The 20,624-nt window shown below is 41.7% G+C and overlaps 2 protein-coding genes and 1 long non-coding RNA gene across 3 annotated transcripts in view; 2 read left to right on the top strand and 1 right to left on the bottom strand.

Annotated features, from left to right (window-relative positions):
- CCT2 (chaperonin containing TCP1 subunit 2) overlaps positions 1 to 20,624 on the top strand; it is a 161,805-nt gene that overhangs the window by 69,205 nt on the left and 71,976 nt on the right. The window lies entirely within an intron of this gene.
- On the bottom strand, positions 14,063 to 16,937 carry LOC135984416 (uncharacterized). Its single transcript, XR_010605630.1, has 3 exons — positions 16,748 to 16,937; positions 15,757 to 15,899; positions 14,063 to 14,551 (listed from the first exon to the last, which is right to left on the bottom strand). It is a non-coding gene; the product is annotated as an uncharacterized LOC135984416 (long non-coding RNA).
- Positions 17,088 to 20,624, top strand: part of FRS2 (fibroblast growth factor receptor substrate 2) — a 58,577-nt gene continuing 55,040 nt past the window's right edge. Inside the window, exon 1 of the mRNA XM_065658461.1 lies at positions 17,088 to 17,151. The gene's annotated coding sequence lies outside the window, so the exon portion shown is untranslated. The remainder of the gene's footprint in view (positions 17,152 to 20,624) is intronic.

Genomic DNA, 20,624 nt, shown 5'->3' with positions numbered 1-20,624 from the left:
GAAAATACTTTCTTCAGAGGCCGAGAAAGCAACTGAGTGCTCTATTAGTAATTAAATTCTGGAAAAGGCTAATGAGAATTAAACCGTTTAAGATTTTGGCCTGAGAATAAAATGTGGAAAAAAAGCAAAGCAAACCAAAAAACCACCTCCCCGTATTTGACAAGTAAACCTGTAGCTACTTTTCTCCACATACAACTGCATGGTTCTCAGTTAACAGGTTATGTTTGGACCTATGGGTCATTAAAAGAGTTGTTGACACAAGCACCTGAGATAGGACGTGTACACTGTAAATGTACAATACAGTGTTGACCTTCTAGTGCGTATCATTTTCAAAGTTAGTAGAACTGAAAGGGAGTCTGGCGCCCAGGGACACAGTTGCATTTGATCCCCATTGCCTTGAAGAAAACCTTGCTACGCTCCGCTTGATTTTTGGCAGCCCTACGAAGATGTGATTCCAGACAAATAGTTACAGTTTGTCCTTGCCAGGGGTGCTAACTTAAATGCTAGTTAGTTATGTTGCTGAGACTGACTTTAGACTGTGGTTTCATCCTAAGTTATAATTGTGAAACACAGATGTATTTAAATTCGCTTTGCAAAGGAGAGAAAAAGAAAATCCCTCATTGTGCTTAGGTACAGTTTGGTATCACTGAATCACACAGTAAATTGTCCAATTGCGTACACTGAACCTTTAGGCTCCACTTGAAGTAACCCTTAGGTAGGTAAAGATAAAACATGGTTTATCTCAGTTTATGTGTTTACTGGCATCAATTTTATGAACAAGGAATGTTTACTTCATAGAATTATAGAATCATTTCAGTTGGAACAGGCGCTCAGGATCATTGAGTCCAACCATAACCTAACCTAACTCTAGCACTAAACCATGTCCCTAAGAACCTCGTCTAAATGCCTTTTAAACACCTCCAGGGTTGGTGACTCCACCACTTCCCTGGGCAGCCTGTTCCAATGCCTGACAACCCTTTCCATGAAGAAATTTTCCCTAATATCCAATCTAAACCTCCCCTGGCGCAACTCGAGGCCATTTCCTCTTGCCCTATCACTTCAGGCATCAAACACACAAAACTGGTAGTTACTGTCATTGCTGCTTCCACTATAAAGAGTTGGGGATTTTAAGTATTTTAGCTGAAACATGTTAGTAGTCATCACCGTAATTTCAAACCCTGACCCTTTACTCACTATCCAGTATTATTTATCGCTAGTCCTTATTTTACCCAGCTCCAGCTCATACAACTTCTTTGCCTCTGGGTTTGGCACACTGTAGTTTACAGTTAGACTGTGAAGCTGTATAAGGTTGTGCCCGGGATGTTTCTCATCAAAAGTGCCATTATCTGATGGGAGATGTGTAAATACACTTAATTCAAAGATGTACTTGAGAGTTTTTGTAGTTAGTAGAGATGGGACTCAAAGGAATGTTAAGTCACCCTGTTCCTTTTCTTTCTAGACAGATGCTGGTAGTAACACTAACCTAAAGACACTTTTGCTGATTATCCATTTAATTCACATTAAATACATCAGTGTCTGCTTGTTTCTTAAGGGGAATACAGATTTAAGAGCATTTCAGGCTGTTTTCACACATAAGGTTGTTTTCCGAACACCAGGTGGCAGGTATGTCCAAAATATTCTCCAGTCTCAACAGCATTTTTATTACTGGGATTTTGGCAGATCTGTGATATCTTTGGTTGATCTTATTTGCTTTGACACTTGATCATCTGATTAGACAACTTGTATTTGTTTCTATACAGATGACCAAATTATCTCTTGTGTGTTATGAAACTGTTCAGCAGCCTTGTGAGCAGATTGATTGTACTGTGCCAGGAAGCAAAAAAAAGAGTGTGAATGCTTGTTTGCAATTTTTGTTCATTTGGCAAGGGAAGCATCTTTCAAAATACAACTCTCTGGGGTCTCTGGGGTTGTTTTTAGTGTTGTGTTTATGTTTGCTTTTTTTTTTTTTTCCCCAGAAATGAACAAAACATAACTAGGGTGTTCCGCTGAACTGCATCCTTTGCTTGCACTCAATTGCAGGTGCAAAATGGCAGGATTTTCTACAAGTAATTACTTTAAAAAACTTAATAGAGTTAATAAGCTTCTTTGGCTACTTACTGCTTAATAAATACTACGAATGAACCTTTGGCTTCCAAGTATATCGAAACTTTTGATTTTCCTGAATAAAGTAGGGAAGAACAGCCTAAGTCCAGTAAGGGGAAGAAGAGAGAATTAGGATGGTAAAAAAAGAATAGCAACAATGAGAAATTATTGTTATTTATGCATCTTGATATACTTAGTTGGGATTTATTTTAACATTCACTTATGATACATTTATACTATTTCTGTTTTAAAATGTTTTAAGCTAGAGTGTGAAATCATGTCAGTTTCTAGTGAAACAGTCTTGCCTTTGCAAATAGCTAATACACATGCAAAATTAAAATTTATATTTCAATTTTCATCGGAAAAATCTCTTGAAGGCCTAGTGATCAGGCCATAAAAAGAACTCAGTAGCACTGGAATATGCAGTATTTGTCCTGCTCCCTCCCTGATAATTACTATACTTTTTAAGGTGTTCATGTGTTAAATGAGTGGCTGGCACTTCTTATTGCCACAGTTGTGGAGAATTCTGTACTTCAGGACAGAAACAAATTTCATCTGATCTGCCGGCTTCTGCTTTGTGAATACTTTCACCTGAAGTGATCAGTAGTGGTTTTTCTTCAATGTCCACTTCTACGATGTCTGGCAAGACATTTTTTTCACACTCTACAATTCAGCTTTATTTCAAATTTAACCTCTGATCTAGGATGTTATTAAAATGCACGGGTTTTAATTAAACACGCTTCTAAATTTCTCAGTGAAACATTCCAGTATCTTTATTCATAGGATCAAGAAACAAGACATATGGTTAGAAAGGTCCCCTTCACCTGCTGAACTGATCAGGTAAAACTGCACCTCAGTTAAATGACTCCAAACAAAAGATGTGAAAACCTTTCACAGTTAAATCAGAGTCTCTAAGCTTGCATCTTTAAGCACGAGCACACTGGGTAAATATAAGTATTAAGAGTTGGCAAAACCAACAAGGTTTATGCCTCTGTACGTGTAACAAGGGTGACAGCTTTTGGCCTTAAAATCTGGAGAATTAATACCGCTGCAGCACTCTGCTGTTCCATATGCTGAGGCTGCTCAGTGTAGCAGGGCCAGCACGTGGCTCTTTTTTCCTGTCTGTTTATTAAAGCAAGAATGAATTGAGGTCATTTTTGTTTTCATTACAATCCTGATTAGGGTGATAACTGTCCCACCTAAAGCTCCATTCAGGTCCTAAACCACCTGAACTCTGAGTAGGCAATATGGAGAATCTTGGAAAGTCAGGTTTGAAGGGCTTGTGGTTAACTCTGGTGTTGTTTCCTGGTTTCTGTATGGAAGTCTATGTAGTAGTTAAAGCATTTACCCCATGAACTAAACACCCCTGAGGAAGACTGAATTTGCATCTCACAGTTTTAGAAGTTCTTAACCATGAGGACATGAGATCTCTCCCCATCGCTGCTGTTCACAGTGAGCTGTAGACACACAGTTCTGCAAGACTTCTCCAGGACTGGGCAGGGAAGAGGCGAAGGAAAACCATCACCTCACTGAGTGGTCAGGCCATTGGAGAAAACAAATTCAGCGCTTTTGAGCTGAATAAAGCCACCATCTCAGAAAAGGGTAAATGAACATATCTAAATCAAATGGAATTGATTTCCTATTACCTTCAGAAATTACACACCTTTTTAGTGACTGTAGAAGAAATATATATATTGGACAAATAGGAACTGATTTTTTTCCTTCTCGCTACAGGTTAAGCACATTTACATGGTGAAGCAAGACACAGGATAGGCACTTAAACTAGACAGGGTAGACTGCACCACGCTCCTATGTAGTGTTTCCAAATGATCCAAGCATCTGCTGCTTTGCAAAGCTTTGTGGTTGCTCTGAATCTTCCTTTTTCAGTCTTTATCTGCAACATCCAGGAACTGCAGCATTAGATGAACACGGGCATTGCCTTGGATCGTGACAGAATGTTGTGGGCAATGTCAGAGGGCGAAAATGATTTGGTATGAACTCAACTGCCAGGCCTGCAAGTCAGCATGTGGCTGTTCCTCTTGGGTACTAGTTCATTTTAATACGGAAAAGCAGTGAAACTTTTCATGGTTTCGTTGCCTGAAAAGTGAAATTTAATTAAAGTTTGTTCATAGTCTAATCTGACCCTGCATGGTACTAAATGCTAGCAGGTGCCCTGCCTCTGCATTTGGAGCTGGAAATGCATAGTACTTCAGTAAATAAACCTTCAGTCCTCATGAAGCCAGTGGGTTTCAATCAGACTTCTGGTGAATGAAGGTTATAGATCAGTAAATGAAGAAGCCACGTTTTCATACTAGAAAGGCCACTTGAGAAAAGGGCTACTTTAGTAATGTTTTATATTTCCTGATAGTTAGGCTTCCCAGCATTCTTTTGTAAATATTAAGCTAAGGCTTTTGGAAGTCTGATAGATACCTACACATAAATTTAAACAAAGTATGTTTTTCAGTTTATCACCTAGCCATTGCTACTGTATGCCCTCTTGTTGATTGTGCAGTAAAATAATTTTCTTGTACTTTCTTTGTACATTTGCACTTTTTAAGTTCCTTCTCCTCAGTTTTGTGCTACAGCTCCTTCACCACTCAACAAAGAGCACTAAAGAGAAATGATCTGTAAGACAAAAAGCTGTTTTGCTGCTGCTGTTACTTCAAGGGCTTTATCTGACACTGACACTGTCGGGTGCTCGCTTCAGAGCTTTACCTAAATCTAGAGATAGTTTGTGTGACAACTCTGAATACACTTTGTAATTGTGTAACAGCTGTCCACACATGAGCACGATGAACTCCGTTAGCGGCCATTATACCTGTGTCATCTCTCTGTGGTCTTGTGTAAAAATACCCCCCAAAAACCAGAACCTTGTGGCTGAACATCTTTTGTAGTGTCCTTGATACAAAAAATAAAGTTTGCTGATCTATAGTATTTTAACAATCGTAATATCTTGTAAACTGCCTCTAATGCTAAATCATTGATGCACTGCATCAGACACTTGTTCCATTACAGCTTCAGTTGAAATTTCTGCCTAAAAAAACCCCACCACCAATCAACTCAGTTACTTGGGTGCCTTCTGATCTCTTTACTGCTCTGTAGTCATCTGTTTTTCGAGGATTGTGGTTTACTCCACTTGCACCAGAATTGCAGCCAAACTAACTTCAGTAAAGACACTTTGTAATTGTGAAGCAGAACTGGATTTGAAATAAGATTCACATGATCAAAGATGCTAAGAAGCTTTTGTAGTAATTGGAGAATAACAACTACATAAAATGTGTTTGCTTCTCATATTTAAATTAAGCATAAAGATAAAATGCATGTGAGGCTTATTAAATGAACACACAGATACTGCATCTGATAAGATCAAAGCAATTGAGTGGGATTTTAATTTAGGCATTTGACTGACTTTGTCTGAAAAAAAAAATGTTTTTGAAGTAATGCTGGCCTTATTCCATAATATCTGAGAGGTTCACTCAGTTGTGGATTGCTCCACTGGGCTATTCCCTCCACTGCTGATATATTATTATTTATATCATATCCTGAGAATACTGTACATGCAAAATGCACAGGCAGAGTTCCAGGCCTGAAGGCCTTCAATGTAAATGGGCAGTATAGGATGGGTGGTTTAATAAACTGCAGTTCTTTACTTGAACTGTAAGCAACGTCTTTCAGCTCTAAAATTATACCCTTAATTCCCTTTGAACTGAAGAAGCATTCAGTACAGTTCTCATCCCATGGCAATATAACTCAGTGTGACTATAGTGGATAAGTAAAGCAACTGCTGTCTATGGGTTTCACCATCTTTAACAAAATAGGCTTCTTTAAAAAAAACTAGTATTCCTGGAAGTCACACGAAAATATTTCTTGCGGTTTTAAAAAAGGAGATGGAAGTAAGACTTGAGCCAAAATTCTCTGAAAATCTCCCGTTTGTACAAAAAAAGGCTTTGATTTGAGGGTTGGAGTGGGCATGCAGTTGTTTGGTACAGAACTAAGTAGCCTTGGGAAGAAAACTTAAGAACAAAACCTCTAAGCATCTTCAGGCTGCTTCACAGAGGTTTGCACTGACAAGTGAGTCTTAAATAAGACCAGGATACGCAGACTGCCCTGAGCTCTAACACAAAAAGCAACTATTTGAACATCTTAGGAGAGCCCGAGGGTATGACAGAGAGAGAAGGAAAAAAACCATCAAAGATCACCTACGGTCCACAGTTACCAGTTGGTTCTTCTATCACAATGAAGCTCTCTTCTGTAAGGGGGCCGAAGCTTTTTTAGCAGTGAAATGAACTTCCCCAAGACTCATAAACTTCAAATCTTCTCACTTTTTCTGGAAGATCTATTTTATTTTGGAGTTCTTTAATATAAGCACAAGCTATTTTTTAAATGCTTCATTACAGCACAAAAGCTGTTGTGTCATCTTTCTCTCCTCCTGCTAAGAGGCAGTACGGAAAAACACAGTTGGGACAAATATCTGTCTACAGTAGCGTTAGCTTGTCCCACCTGAATCAAACTGCGTTGAGAAAAATTCCATGAGCAGGACTTCTTCGGTCTCCATCCTTCAGACTTTCCCTATACGTGTTTCTGCATGAGAAAATGATGTTGGTATACATTTTGATTCTGTCCCTGATTTGGCTTTAAAAATATGCTACTACACCTAATTGAAGGGAAATCAAATTATTTCTGCTTAAAATAATTAATGCTTAAAATACCATTAAATTAACAAGTCTGCTTTTATTTCCCTTGTTTCAAGCAATTATGTAGTTTGCTTCTATTAGCTTTATGCGTGAATTTAGGCAGTCCTAAAAGTGAGAAATAATAAGCTGGCTGCAAAGTAAGGCACTGTAAAAGCAGCTTTATATTCCATTACCAATATTTCTGCTTTAGCATACTTCATCTTTTCTTCTTCCATGCCTCTTCGAATGGAACATGCCCAAAGTCTTTTCATAGACTTTTATGTTGGCTATCTAATTCTAAAAGTTATTTTGCAAGGGCTGGAGTGGTTCCTCACCTCGGATGGCCTGTTACCCTCACTCAGTGCTTTCTGCCCACATGGTAAGATGGTTTTTGCTTTCCTGAAGAAGCCCACTCCTTATATACTGGGGAGAAATAAAAAGCTCTGGATTTTATGGTTTTCTTCTCTTAAAATGTCAGGCTGTGACCAGCAGTTCAGCAGTGGCTCTGTAAGCTGAGCCTTCACCCACGCAGGGGAGAGACCCTTCAAGAGAAGAGTAGGTGATACCTTTCGCAGTCCTCCAAATTTCATCTGTCTGTATATATCACGATGCTCCGTTATCCATTCACTTCTAGATGTGATTCTGGAGTATGTGGCACATGCATGAAGGAGAGTGAAGCCTGCTGTACCAGTGTTCAGAACTGTTGATCTTGCACTTTCTCTGACCACTGCTTTCACTAACAAATTATGATTAAGAGGCAGGAAAGAAGAGTAATCCTGCCAGTGGGAGCTTGCGTTCCCTCTGCAGATTTACTGCTGAGCAGGCAGAGTTGTTTTGGAAGACAGAAAGAGAGTGTGTTTCGCTGTTTTTCAATGTGACAATCTGACTTCTTTAGAAAAGCTTTTATGTCTTGCACAAAGTAATACATCCACCTCAGAGAAACTGCACAATGTCACTGTGGGTCCAATTTACTTCATTATTTACGTCAAAGTTAATTTGAAGTAATGTATTTTATCTTTTCTACACCAGCTAGGAAAAACACTGGATGAAAACAAACACAATTATATCTAATATTGCCAAGTCAGTTGTATCACTGCTAGGGGGAAAAAATGTAGGCTGCAACTTTAAATGTTCCTTTAAATGTTCTTCCTGGGCACACCAAAAGTTAATTTTCTTGAAAAAGCTAGGGTATTTCTCTCATTGCACAGGACACTGTAACTTGGGTGTTAGAGGAGAGAGTTTCAGAAAGGCAGATACGTAACTCTGGTATGTAATGTAGATTAGAATTTGACATTAAAGACCATTTCCCAAACACAGTTCAGTCATTCTGCCAACCACAATGTCCCTCAGCTATGCAAATGACCAAGTAGAGCAGCAATTATCTACCTATGCCAATGCAGGTCTTTCCACCACTAACTACACATTTTTGCGAAGGTACCTGCTGCCCCTTATAGGCACTGCGTCCCCTCAGGGTCATTTTAACAATCTCTGAGCATGAAAAAAAGTTTCTTTAAATGTGGTCCTGGAATGATTAATCCATTCATTCATGAAAAGCATCAAAAAGATACTTTGAAGGTTTTGTAAAAAACATTCTGTAAGTAATTCTGTAAGCTGATAGCAAAATACATGCCAGTAACAGCTGTTCTAGTAAAAGTTTACATCAATTTGCCAGTTTTCTTTTCTCACTGTCTCAGATTCTATATGTTGCCAGGCTATGGCCAGACTTTCTTCTGCTGCAGTGCTTTATCTGACTGGAAACTGTAGCAGGACACACTGTAAGGATGCAGGCCGAAGGAAAAAGTAGTGTTATTTTTTGACACTTTCTCTCTAGTAGTCACTGTTCGTAACTTACTGTGAAAAGACTAAGAAAACCATTGATCGATTTAAATCTGCCTTAATTTTTTACCAAAGGCAAAAACTCCACGCAGTGGTGCCTAATTGTACTTCGCATCGTGTACAAGCATGCAGTTTTCCATACAAATTCCGTAAGGTGTTTAATCTGCTATTGCAAAAATACTCATTTGCATACAATCACACCCTGCTGTGGTTTTAAATGTTTTCTGAGAATACATTTTGAGCCTATTATCTTAACCTCACTGCCTTTCTACCCACATATAGACTAAGAGACATGCAAACGCTTTAATTTTTATTCAGGCCTGACTGCAATTAAGTCGAAGTGCATTTGTACTTTAAAACTATAAGACTCAGCTTATTCCTTAAGTATTGTTGGTGAAAACGCTGTCATTCAGCTGCTGAGCTGTAGCAGAGTCTGCATCTTACAAATGAAAGTTCTTACTACAGGAGGTAACAGTGATGGGCAGTTTGGGGTTGTTTTTGTAGTCTGAAATGTTTGTTGGTGCCGTGCATGCCAGCTGTTGAACAGAAGCACTCGGTGACAAACAGCACTATCTTATATTTCAAAAATTTTAACCCAAGTACCAAGAAGCGCTGACCCTAGTTAGAGAAATCAAGGTGAAGAAGAACATCTTTTTACTGTCTTTCCTGTGGGAGACACGTTTCATCCAGATGCAGAGAACACGCGCTTACACAATCACATCGTGTGACGTGGCAGCACGTGCTACACCGGGTGTACTCTTCCCTGTCATTCAGCATCTGACAAACTAATTCTTTATCATTTGTTTAAAGAAGACATTGGAAGTAAAGGCCAAAAACTGTAAGCATGGACAACAGTGCCATTTACTGACCCCTGCTATTGCCGCACAAACAACTCCTTTTCTTGATGCATTTTTATGAAGTATTTTAATGACTACTATCAAGCCACAAGACAGAAAGTACCACAGCTGACTCTTGCTTTCTTTATGGCAAATCCAAAGTGTCTTGTCTCCACTATGTTCTTGCACTGAGTTTTAATATATATTAGTTAATGCTGATCAAATCCACCATATGGAATAATGTATCCTGTGGGCACAAGCACATGGTAACAACCTATCTGAAGAAGACAGAACCACGTAGGTTACAATGGGGCCTCTGCAAGCCACCTGGGACCACCTACTGCTCAAAGTGCAACGACTTAGAGCAGATTGCTCAGGACCATGTCTAGTCAAGCTCTGAGTATCTCCCAGGAAGGAGGTTACACAACCTCTCTGGGCAACTTGTTCCAATGTTTGACCATGTCCATGGTAAATATAAACAAACAAATAGATCTCTGTATCTAAGCAGAATTTCCCGTATATCAACTTGTGTCCATTCCCTCTCAGTCTCTCTGAGCACAATCTGGCTTCATCTTCCACACAAACAGCAATAAGTGCTTCTCTTAGTCACCTGCTTAAAGCTGACCAATCTCCGTTCTCTCTCTCTATTGTCTTCTACAAGACACCATTTTCCAGTCCCCAACCATCTTGGTGTCTCTCTCCAGTAAGAGCTGCAGAATGGTCACATTGCATGGGACTACACAGGTATCCCGAACTCGCTTCTGATCCTAACGACCAGGACTGATCAGTCAGGAAGAGAGTATGAAGAACAGGTCAGGTATAACACCATCCTTCTAGATATATAATCAGAGTTTTCAGTAAATCATTGTTTAGGGAAAACCTGAATCGAAGGTTACTGTATTCCATTTCATTTACTAGCTGCCAATGCACCGCATCCCTCTTGAGTTTAATCCCTTTTTGAAAGTAATGGTAGCTTTAGCTTCCACATTTTTGGAAGCAGTGAGCTCCATACTATAGTTCTGCAGCATCCGAAAAAAAATACTACCTTTTGGTTGTTTTAAACCTGCTGTCCATGATTTCCCCTGTGTGTCACCTACTAGAAAAAGTGAGTGAGAGCTCCCTACCTTCTCTTCACAAGCCACCATTTTATATATAATTCAATCATCTTCCCTTAGTCACCCAGACAGTGTCAATTTTGTCTTTATCAAATAGAAAAGTCCAAGTGTTGATGCTTTAAACAGAAACCATTCTCTATGTTTTATTCTTCTTTTCTACCTTTACCTTCTTTCTGACCTGGGAAACCAGAGCTTCATACTGTTCTCTAGATGTGGCCATATCACTGATCTACACAAAGATATCACAATTTTCTTCTGCTTCATTCTGTCTTCCTTTTCTAATCATTCCAGGTATTTTTTTACTTGGAGCTGGAAATGAAGTTTCCAAAGAATTACCTACAGAGACTTTAAGGACTCCTTCTACAGCAATAACAGCAGATGTAGAACATACCACTAGGCACATAAAATTAAGATGGGTTTTGCCTGTATGCATTACCTTACATTTATTGAGACTGAATTTCAGCTTCTAGTTTAACATCCATGCTGCGTGACAGAATAACAGCCTTTTGCAACTCCTTGCTGTCAGCTTCATACTCCACTACTGTAAAGCATTTTGCACTAGCCGCAAAATGTGCTGGTTCCTTTCTCACTCTCTTTCCACGACAATTTCTGAGTATGCTAACTAGTGCAGGTCCCAGCATGAATCCCTGTGGGAGTCCAATCGTAACTCTCCTGCAGCGTAAAAAAAATGACTATTTATTGCTACCTCATTAACCTTTCTCTTTCAGCTAGTTACTAATTCACAAAACAGGCTTCCTAACCTATGACAGCTAATGTTCTTTAGCAGCACTGGTGAGGAACTGTGCCAAAAGCTCTTTTGAAATCACTACAATGAACGTATCACCCTGGTTTATCAGTTTGTTGGTTTCAAGAAAGAACTTTATAACTATGACAAAGCTTCTCTACAAAAACCCATGTTGATTTTTCCATAGTCTGACGTATTTGTCTGTATGCTGAAGGCTCACCCCAGCACTCCGTCACTGATTTGCTTGTGTGACCTGAGACAAATCTCGGTGACTAAACCAGTAAGAGGACTCAGATGCTGAAAATGAACACTTACGATCCTTTAATTCAAAATGACAGTCTTCAAAATTCTCATCCAGTTGCTTTCCAGCTGTGGAGGTGCTTGCATTCCATAAATTCTTATTTCAGTGAGGTTCCCAAAACACCTCTGATCGCTTTAGCATATACTTCCCAGCAAGCTAACTCTACTCTTAAAGGTCCAGCCCAGACAGTCATAACTAAACGATTTCAGTAGCTAAGGATGATAGGCTGCCCAGGGAGGTTGTGGAGTCTCCTTCTCTGGAGACATTCAAAACCCGCCTGGACACCTTCCTGTGTAACCTCATCTGGGTGTTCCTGCTCCGGCGGGGGGATTGGACTAGATGATCTTTTGACGTCCCTTCCAATCCCTAATATTCTGTGATTCTGTGATGAGGGAAGCTGTAATAACCATATGATCATTATAGCACAACCCGAGTGAAGGAAAACGTTAATTTTTATGTTCACAGACTGAGGATGAAACCAAACCCAGGTCCCCCACAAGCAGAGTTTCAGGGTTTCTAATTACTGAACTATAGGAAAAGGACAGAGTGGTTTCTCCTAACCCTTAAATGTTCACATTCTGTAATAAAGGGGCCCCCCAGGCATCTAACATGAAATAGTTTACTGAAGTAAATTCCAAGTAGAGCAAGCAGCTCATTCCAACTCAGTTAGTTTTGAGGATGCTGAGAGACACAATTTTAAGTTTCGCAGCTATACTTGCCTGCCTGCTCTGCCTCTGCATCGAAACACCTCCCATGTACCTATGTGAGCAAAATGGACTATTGGTCAGTGTCCTGGTTATGAACTTGGCAGTGTGGACCTAACTTAACATTCCTGAATTAGCATTGTAGAGGCTGAGGCAAGGGCGCATAGTCCATCTACCAATTTTCCAACAGCAGTTGTAATACCTGCTTATGGGACACAACAGACAAACCTGGCATCTTACAAGATTCTGCAGCACTAAGGCCTGGTCGCTGTGACTTCAGTCACATAGATGTCATTGGCCTTTCACAGTGAAAAGTTGAGCCAGCTTCTTGTTCATAGCGGATCCCACATAAGACTATTTATTCTTAAGAAGTGCAGGATCAGGCCATAAGTGGCTGCTATTTAAGCCCTTACTATACGCAAGGGCTTTGTTCAATTGTGAAAAAAAAAACTTCTTGATTTGATATACAAAGGGTCATTCCACTTAGCATGCCACACGAGGGGAGGCAGAATGCGATGTGACTGGCATTACTCCGTTCAGCTAGCACACTAAGTCCAACTCTGTCTCTTTGTAAATCTGTTTTCCAGCTCCTGAAATGTTCTTATAGACTGAATGTGGTTTTTTTAAAAAATAAGTTTTGTTACAGTGTCAAATGGATTTTGGAAAGGGGAGGTCAGGATAAAATCACACTCTAGGTAGCCTCTTACAGCAGAGAAAGAGAGCGAGCTTCTGCACCACATTTCAATCAGAAACATGCTTTCACTGCTGAGTCACAAACACTGAAAGACAGTATTTATAACAGAGCCCTCACCTATAGCTGGATTTGGTGGTGCCTATAGCAATACCAAAGGCCTTCTTTATTACAAAACAAAGTGACTGCAAAGTTCTGTCATTTGTCATGAGGCTATTGCTATGGTTTCATTTGTAAGAGAAACTGTTTACTCTCTTATGTTTACTTCAAGAGTAGAATTTATAATTGAAACATTAAGGACCTGAATCAGTATCTATCTCCAAAAACACATCCAGGCTTCCTGCTGGGGGATACACATTTCATACTGATCAAAAAAGACTTCCCTGATGCGAAGACAAACTATACATGAAATGGGATAGGTTCCAAACTTCTGGGAAAGAAGAAATGTAACTCCTTCTGTGCAAACCCTTGAGAAGTTTGTTGCCATTAATCTCTGAACAACGTATGAAAGGAAACTGCAGAAACACAACAAAGAATCTTGCATTGTATTCCCCAAGAGTCCCCTCTTCATCAGACCCAGGCATTAGGAAAGAATACAAGATAAACAGGGAAGCGCTTTCCTAATCAGATAAATCTGCTGTAATTATAAAATGTTGCATATGACTAGACTGCTCTCTTGCTTACAGAATTGAATACTGCCTAAATCAACATAGATCACAGGCATAAGCACTTGACCTGTAGAGTCCAAATTTCATGATAAAACCCACCAAAAAATGTTGTTCCCATCTTGTAAGAATCCAGGAAATGGAACAAGAGGGGTCTATGAACCCATACTGAAATACATCAAGACAGTGAAATGAGAACTTCTGGAAATACAAGCTACAGTATATCTCACACAGTTCAATCTTATTTTCTCTTCAAAGACCAAGAATATTTCCAAAATATTTATTTGACCTTCTAATTTTTAAACAAAAAGGAGGTGTTAATATGAAAATTTTCATTTGGGGTGAAAGTTTCTTTATTAATAAAGGAGTTAATTCCAAATAGTAATTGGGCAGAACAGTTATGAGTCACAGATTGGTGAAACATATGATTGCTTCTGTTCCAAGCAATTAGCACACCGAGTAGCCACTTTGTAAGACCATATAAGAAATGCCCAAGCAAACAAGTTGAAATGTTTAGCTACTAAAATAATAATTTCACAAATTTTAGCTATGGGCTAACCGCTTATGGAAAAGATTTAAAGGTGGCAGTAGCATTCAATTTTTAAAAAGAGAGAACATGAGCTACAGTAAAACAACAGATGAGGTCTCCGACTTCAAAGTTGATCTAAAGAAAGTTTAGGAAGATGTAACAGAAATGAAGATGCCATCAAGACTTAAAGCAATGTAAGTTTGTAATTTGCAGAAGTTTGCGAGCAGGTATGTGATCTTTGAAAGACTAGTAATCGATAGAGCAGCTGAGCAGAGCTGCAATAATCTCAGTTTGGGATGACAAAAATGATTGTAGCTATGAACAGCAACTGATACACCATGGATCCAAAACATCTGTGAAGTGAAAAAGAGAAGGAACAACAATGTGACCAGTCAGAAATTCCCAGCAGGAATGAGACGCAGCAAGGTCCTAAGAAGCCAGAAAACCACATGGAGAAAGATACAAAGCAGCCACTGAGCACTACAGAGTTACAGTATCTAAATGCAGAATTGGTCTGGCAGTAAATCTGGGTGAGCTGGGTAAAATAACACTTAGGTAAATGCTGAAGATGACCAGTTTGACAAGTGTGTTGGGTCAGTCAAGATGGGGTTAATTTCTACACTGAGAACATCTGGGTATTCTACACCATATAAGGTCAAGCTCACTTATAAAAGGACAAATCAAGGGGTTGGTATATGTATATATGTATTTAAGGTGGTAGTAATTAGTTGAAGCGTGTGGGTACATGTAAGTCCTGAGCATGACATAAATGGTACAGAATAAGGAGCGGAATGGCTCAGTCGGTCAAGATGGGGTTAATTTCTATACTGCTAGGACATCTGGATATTCTATACCACATAAGGTCAAGCTCACCTATAAAAGGATGAACTAAGTGGGTGGTCTTGACTGACCCAGCACAACAGGTGAACAGAAACAGCACTTCACCTTTGATGAAGACATTGAACTTGACTGTTGAAGAGACACTATGTTATCCAAATTTAATATAAATCCTGACATACAGTTTAAATGCAGCCATTCACAAGACCTGGTGATGGCATGGCGAGAGGTAGAGGGAGCAGAAAAAGAAATAAATGACCCAGCAGAAGAGACATGTGGAGGCTTTGTTCCCTGCTCATCCAGATGCTGCTGAGAAGGCTATGGAAAAATTGCAATGTACAAATACTTAGTTGGATGTGGACTCACAGACTGAGGCCGACAACTGGAGCCAAGCAGACTTTATGGTAAGTCTGCATAACAGAGGACCTGAAGGTCATAAGGAATCTTGCAGATGTTTGTCTTAAGCGCAGCTCATTGCTTTGTAGCCCACTGATATATTACATTGATAGGATATGAGCATGTACAGAATGTTAGATGACAGAGTTTGCTATGTGATTTCGCATATTACATGACTCAGCTATAGGAAAATCCCATTCCCTTTGCTTTATCCATCCAGCTCTCTGAGCACTGACTCACATGCACAGAAGCCAACAGCTGCAATGGTACAAACATTAAACCACAGTTGTGTTCTCTCTCCCCTTTTCCTTCTAGATATTATCACCTTTCTAGCATGTACATCCGAAGAAAATATCTGCATGGACTTCAGCTTCTCCAGCTCTCATGCATCCTACAGATTAAACGAATATTGGGGTAGTGGAGTGCTGTCATCCATTAGCTTCTGCCACTTCTGCTATGAAGCAATAACTGCCAAGGGAAGTGAAGAAAGGTGAGTGGCTATCATCAGAGCAAGACCCTCCAGTCACCCTGTCAAAGACTTTAGGTAACTGAAACACAGTCAAAACATGAGTTGCACAACCTCTGAGAAAGTAAGATACATAAACAGACCAGTTCTGTGAAGTAACTCGGTGCTAGGCATTGTTTGGTAGAGAGGACAAAAGTTAGAGCGAGGCCAAAGAAGCCAGACAAAAAGAGGGAACCATATACAGCATGATCTCAGACAAAGCTGAGAGTTTTGTGCAGGCTGCTGGCTGCTCTAACCGCGAGCAATGCGTTTGATTTTTGTGTGTGTTGGGACACTAATTACACACTCGAGATTAACTGCAGATTACAAGGTGTTCTGGTGCAAGGCCTGTCACATGTATAGGTCTGCAAACAGGCACCAGACAGGATGACGTATGGGCAGCGACAGTACGACCAAACGTGCGGCCTTTTGTTGCTGTGGCCGACAGGAGCGTTCAGCATTTCCACAAATCACAACATGCAGGTGTGGCATCTTCTCTCATCCTCGTTTCCCACACTTCTCTTTGCAGCACCTTTGGTTTTAATATCTACACTGTCCACCTTTGGTTTTAATATCTACACTGTCCACCTTTGCTTTCAGTTTATGAAGAGATCAGCTCTCTGGGCTGTGGCTGAGCTCCCACACCAGCGGCTGCACCAACGCCGCGTACGGCACAACCCACAGAGGCTGCCTCACAAGAAATCTAAAACACACCACACCAAACCGACCGAGCCAATCCTTCCCAAAGCTGTGTGCGCAGCTACAGCTTTAATTTAATTTTTTTTTTTTTTTTTTTTTTTTTTTTTTTTACCTGAGAAACCAGTAAGACCCGCTTCGTGGCCGCCTCCCCGCACCGCTCTGGGGCGCGCTCTTTACTGCCTGCCGCTTGCCGGGAGAAGCCCTGCCGGTTGCCCCCGCCGGGCGGGTGACGGGCTGGGGCCGCGCCGGGTGTCAGGGCGGGCGACGGGGCGGTCGCCGCCCCCCTCACCGTTCAACGGCCGCTGCCCCCGCCCCCCCGGCCGCTGCCCCCGGAAAGCGTTCTCGCCGTGCCCCGGAAGTTGTCGCGGGCAGAGTCCGGCCCAGAGCGAGGCCCTGTTGCTGCCGCTGTCGGGAGGCGCAGCCGTTACCCGCGGCGCGACGCGGGGCCGCCGTCTCGCCCGTCACAGGCGGCCCGGCGGGCTCGGCGCGGCGGCCAGCGCGGGGCTCATGGAGGAGGTGGGTGTGCTGGTCCTCCCTCCCCTTCCCACCCCGATTCCTTCTGGCGGGGGATGCCCCGCCGGCTCCGCGGGGAGGGGGCGGCAGCGGAGGCTCCCGGGGCCCGGCCCGGCTCGCCCGTGGGCGGGAACAGCCTCGTGTCTCGCCTGCTCCCGTGGGAGCCGGGCTGGGACGTGCCCCGCGGTAGGACCTGCCCCCCCCTTTCCCCGCCCGAGGTGCGGGTCCGGGTGCGGGGTCTCGCTGTGCCGGTGGCGGGAGCTGCCTGGCAGCCGGGGGCCGGCGGGGGCGGGGGCCGAGGCCCGGCGGTTGTTTGTGGGCGGGGAAGGCCGTGGGGGGATCGCCGCCTTGCTCGGGGGCGGGAGGGAGGGGAAGAGCGGGGGTGGGTGAGCGGAGCGTGAGTTCAAAAACAAAAGAGGAGCCGTTGGAGTTGCCCTGGCGGTCGGTTTGCGGGAGGCGGGTCTGGCGCGGGGTGCGGATCCCGGCGGCTCCACCGCCCACCCGGCCTGGGGGGTGCTCGGTGCGCCCGGTCTCATCGTGTGTGGTGACCTGTCAAGCGCCTGCACCTTCCTCTGGGTCAGCTGCTTCTGTCACATGCCTGTCCAGACGGGTGCATTTTCTGCTCCGCGTCGCTGAGCAAGTCCAGGGAGGCTTCGGAGGTGCGAGCCCTGAGGCCCATGGAGAGCTCTGCCGGGTCGGTTCGGACAGAGTCACTCTAGGGGAAGGGGGTCCTCTGGGCTTCTCAAAGTGCTGCTGTGTGTCTGAATGAAAGCAAGACCTAGCTTGCTTGCTCGTCGTTTTAAACTCTCCTTCCTCTGACGTATCTCTGCATGCGAACGTAGTAAGGGTAGGTCTGAAGAATCACAAAGGTCGAAAGGTGTCTCCGCACTGGTTTGACTCAGTTCTCCGTCTGAACTTGATTTTCTCGAAAATGAAAGCGCGTTTTCTCATCTTCCTGGTCGCTGCATCTGGTTCAGCATTCATGCAGGAGAAATGATAATTATGGTTAGAAATCACAAGGAATGTTTTTAGACTGTGAGTTGAAAATAATACTGTTATTATAATGAATATGTACAGTAGAAATTGGGGTTGGTTTTAGTAAGTGTCAAAAAAGTTGCCATCTGTGATTTGATGTTCGTTATATTTTTTAAAAGTTTTTTCATTTGTGACTTTTTTGAACAGTCTGTTTTTTTTTTTTTTAGCTTTTTTTTTTTTACTTAAAGTGCTAGTGGTAAAATGACATTTGTTGTAATGAGCAAAAAAGTTTTCTGAATAAGTACTTTTTATCTTTAATGGTGTTAATGTCACCAGTCATTCTATATTATTAACCCGTCATTAAATCTGCTCTGCTAGTTCTGCAACATATTTCTATTCAGGAGAATTAAAAACTAGTTTTTCTAAGATTTATTGCTGTGTTAAAAGTGATTTGGTATTAAGACACATGGGTTCAGATCCAATAAGCATCCTGTTTTCTTGTTTAAGTCAGCAGAACTGCCAGGGAAGTTCATTGTCCGTTTTCCTCGGTTAGCAAGTGCATTTGAAGAGCACGCCCGTCTATGCCTACTTAAAAAGGAACTCGTATCAGTGCAGATCACCAGTTCAAGTCCAAAATCTGTTAACTCCATTCCAAATGGAAACTGATTAGTAATGTTATTCCTTGACTGAGATTCCCTGAGTTTGCCTCTGTGTCAAGATTTCTTTGAAAATGCTTGTTGAAACAATGAACCAACAGTTCTATGTATATCTGGTTAAATGGCTTTCTAGGGTTTTGCTCACTTTCCAGTTCAGTGTCTTGTCTTAGGTGGTGGTGGTGAGTTGTAGTCAAAATAAACTGTTCTCATTTCTAATTCTTACAGGTAGAGTAGTTTGGAACACTTTTTCATCATACAAGAAATTTCCGTTAAAGCGAGGAAAGCTTATCTTAAATTTTTGCAATATGCAGGTGGTAGTTTGTGGAAGAATCTATCTAAGAAAAGGAGAGTTTCATAAACTGGAAAAATATAATATGTGGCAGTTGGGAAGACTGATTTGCAGATACATGAATCTGATTCTGCACTTCAGTTACACAGTTCTTGAACTGTGATGTTGATGTGTTTTGCCTTTTGAATTGATATGGTTACGTTTCTTTTCTTTGTTAACTGGATGAACATAAATATCTTTACTTGCCATTAGAAATAATTCCCTGCTAAATCTAATGATCCAGTAACACGTTCTGTTGTTTGGAAGTTAGCAAGATTATTTCTAACAGTCTGTCTGTACTCCTCCTTACAATACTTTACTGGCAAAAATTAGCTAGAAAGTAGCATGTTTATTAGGGGTCTGATTCTGAACTCACTGAAGAGAATTTTGTTCACTTCTGTGACCACTGGGTCTTATAGCCTAAACAAAACAACTTTTTGAATAGTGGATGAAATTCACTCCTGAGCAGAGAGGTTTATAAGACCACTTTAATCACCTGAACCATTGTTTAAAGTCCTTGCAAATAATAAATTACAGTAAATATAATACTTAACATGGCTGCATTGGTTTTATTACATGTATGTTCTCCTGTGCAAATATCTGAGGTGACTAAATCAATGATATTTAAAAGAATATCTGGTGAAAGTATCATTAGAGTAACTAATACTCTGTCTTCATTTTACTAAACATGAAGAGTGAAACTGGTTGATGTAGTGAGCTACTTCCTGCTACTTGTGCCCAAGCAGACTATGGCTGCTTACGTTTCTGAAAAAAAAATGGGACAAGCTTTACTCTTAAGAACAAATTAATTAAAAATAATCACGTTCAGCTGCTCTGGCAAGTTTAAATTTAAAATGTGGTGGTGTACGAGTGTGTTTCCGCATAAGGTGATCAAAACTGGACCTTCTGCCTTTCCAGCCTCTTTCCTCCTCTTTCTTCTCTGTGCTGGTAGCAATTGCAATGGGAGCTGGTTCAGGGAGCTGAACTGGCCGACAACTAGCAACTTTTTCTTCTGGTAGAGTTAGTTCGGAATTGACTCAGCACCCTGAACCGACTCACCCCGCAATTGCATACCTGTCAGTGGCCGTAAGAGCAAAGAGGTGGGATCCAGGAGAGGGAGGGGAAGAGCTCGGAGGCCCAAACGCGTGAGGCTTATGTGACGGGACTCCAGCCTGCAGCCTCTGGCTTTGCACAGGCGTACAGCTGGCATGGACCAGCTCCACCATTGAAAAACACCGTCCTGTTTGTTTCCACCCTGCTCTGCTGCTTCCTCATTTGTGCAGGCAAATACTTGTAGGGTTGTGTGGTGAACTGGGTTGAGGTTTGAACTAACTTGGGGGAGGGGCAGGGAGGGGAGGGTTAGGTTTAAGCTGGATCAGTTTGCTGCACAAACATTTGTGCTGGCGTGAAGAGGGGGGTGGAAGCAAGCAGTAAGGGGAGCAGGGTGTGTCTGTTTCTTTTGGTGACAGTGACACACTATGCCAGTTTAATGCATGTTCGATACTGGCCTAATCCAG

This window comes from Caloenas nicobarica, chromosome 1 (genome assembly GCF_036013445.1).
Source record: "Caloenas nicobarica isolate bCalNic1 chromosome 1, bCalNic1.hap1, whole genome shotgun sequence".
Classification (NCBI taxonomy): domain Eukaryota; kingdom Metazoa; phylum Chordata; class Aves; order Columbiformes; family Columbidae; genus Caloenas; species Caloenas nicobarica.
The sequence above is the reverse complement of the archived record's forward strand: the minus strand, read 5'-3'. Positions and strand labels throughout refer to the sequence as shown.